The following is a 2,066-nucleotide window of genomic DNA, read 5'->3' on the forward strand; positions in this document are numbered from 1 at the left end:
ATGCAATGATGCAATTGTATACATTAGTGCTTATTTATTTGATGAGGATTTCGATCTAATCGATTACATCCTTAAGAAAAATCGAAATCATTTGCATTCCGAAACTTTATCAAGAATTTTATTCAGAAATACTCAGAATGTGGAGATATCCCAACTTAACAAAGTGGACTTATCTGGCTTAAATTTAAGGCTAATAGGATTAATTATGGAAATTTGTTTGCTGTATTGAATATTGACATTTGTAAAATGCCTTCACTTTCATACCAATTTTCATTATTCATGAGCAACACAGTTGTATAGTTTTTAATGCGCTTAATAAAGCTTCCAAACCATAATGGTTTAGTAGTTGCAAAGAGGGTGGTCAGTTAATTAAGAAGTAACGGTGTTATTGGGTCAAATTTTCACATGCAATATATAAGGGGGGTGTAGAAAAGGCGAGGTTTCATTGATCATTTTTGTCATTTTAGAATAGTGAATAAAGGAAAGTAAACACATTACGGTTTCGGAATTGGTTTTTCAATCTTTTGCCACCACTAGGATCATAAAAATGAAATGAACTGAATTGATCTTTAAGTATTTTACTAACTTGTAAGGTTTACCGGCATGCCTCCGGGTGGAGAGCTCGGATTTGCTGTTGCTGAAAATGTATAAACAACAAAATCACAAGTCTTCCACCTGGTCAGCTTTAACTTTTCGTTAGTTTTTCTCGGCTTGCGTTTTACGGGAGGAAAGGAAAGCCGAAGAAGCTGCGAAACTGAAAAGACCAAGAAAGTCGCAGCGCTAGTCTTTCCTTGTCCTCTCCTACTTCGATCGCAAACCAAATCTCATTCTTCCTGCAACAAATATTTATTTAAAATGACTGTCACTCAATAAACATTAAAATTTATGCAACTCTGAAGAAGGTGAATTATTTCTGCATGATTTCTACATAAAAAGAACAAATTCCTCCTTTTCCTCAATTTTTTTATTGTAAGGATTTTGAATTGTTAGTTGAGCTGTAAAGTTCAAATAAAATATTTAAAAAATTTATTCCTGTTCTTAATGGATATATCAATTTCAAATAATTTTGAACCAATTTTATAAAGTTCACTGCAAGTTAAAGGCAGGTGGTGGTGGTGGTGGTGGTGATTCGCCGTTAACGTGAAATATTGGTTGCTTTCGCCATGCTATTTTATGACATCTGCACTAATTACCTTTTTTGTTTTTACTGTTTTATCAAAACCTTCCAAAAGTTGCTTTTTTTTGACAATTTTCAATAAAAATTATCTGCAGAGAACTTTTAAAATTTGTTGTAGTATTGAATTATAAAATTGTTACAACATTGAAAACTGAAATTTGATGGTCACACTAAATGAAATTTGGAAAATAAACTTCCATTCACTTTAATTGATTGGTTTAATCAGCCGAGTTTTAATTATTTTTGATTTAAAATGCAACTATCTGTTGTCAGTATGTGTACCAGCTATTAACACTGAAATATTTAGATATAAGGTGAATAGTGGTATACAACTGCTACTTTTGAAGTTTTTAGAAATTTTTTTATCACAAGGACTGCAGGAAAAAAAACCATCTGGAACTTTGCTGAAGCTTTCTTTTTGATATTTGCAGTTCGAAAATAGTTGCACATCACTTTTCCGGAGTGAATCCATAATACCAATGATAAAAGCATGTGTCAATCAAATCTCAGAAACATTTTTGATGGATGGGAAGATGAAATGAACATTTGTGTTTATAAAAAGTAGTACTGAAGCTTTACTGAACCTTTGCCAATATATTTGAACTTACCTTCTTTTAAAAATATTTAATTATTAATACACCAAATTAACAAAAGTAATCTTGAAAGGTTTAAAAAGTCCAGATGGTATAGTGTGATCCTATGAACGATAGATATTTGAATTTAAAAGAGCTGAATTTTTTGTTTTTTGAGTCAACAAATTGATGTGTAGAGAAAATAACTGAAATATTTGAGAAAAATATCCCCAATCTTAATGGAGACATTAATTTTAAGCCAGTCTTATCAAATTCACTGCCAATTGAAGCTGGTAGCCGGGTCGTCAATGAAGTCA

General features: G+C 31.6%; 1 non-coding gene across 1 annotated transcript; it reads right to left on the minus strand.

The window, feature by feature from the left end:
• Window positions 1–603: 603 nt before the first annotated feature.
• On the minus strand, window positions 604–694 carry Bma-mir-7. The gene has a single exon (XR_006227894.1). It is a non-coding gene; the product is annotated as a pre-microRNA Bma-mir-7 (primary transcript).
• Window positions 695–2,066: the final 1,372 nt, after the last annotated feature.

Source organism: Brugia malayi, assembly GCF_000002995.4.
Source record: "Brugia malayi strain FR3 genome assembly, contig: Bm_v4_Chr3_scaffold_001, whole genome shotgun sequence".
NCBI classification, from domain to species: Eukaryota; Metazoa; Nematoda; class Chromadorea; order Rhabditida; family Onchocercidae; genus Brugia; species Brugia malayi.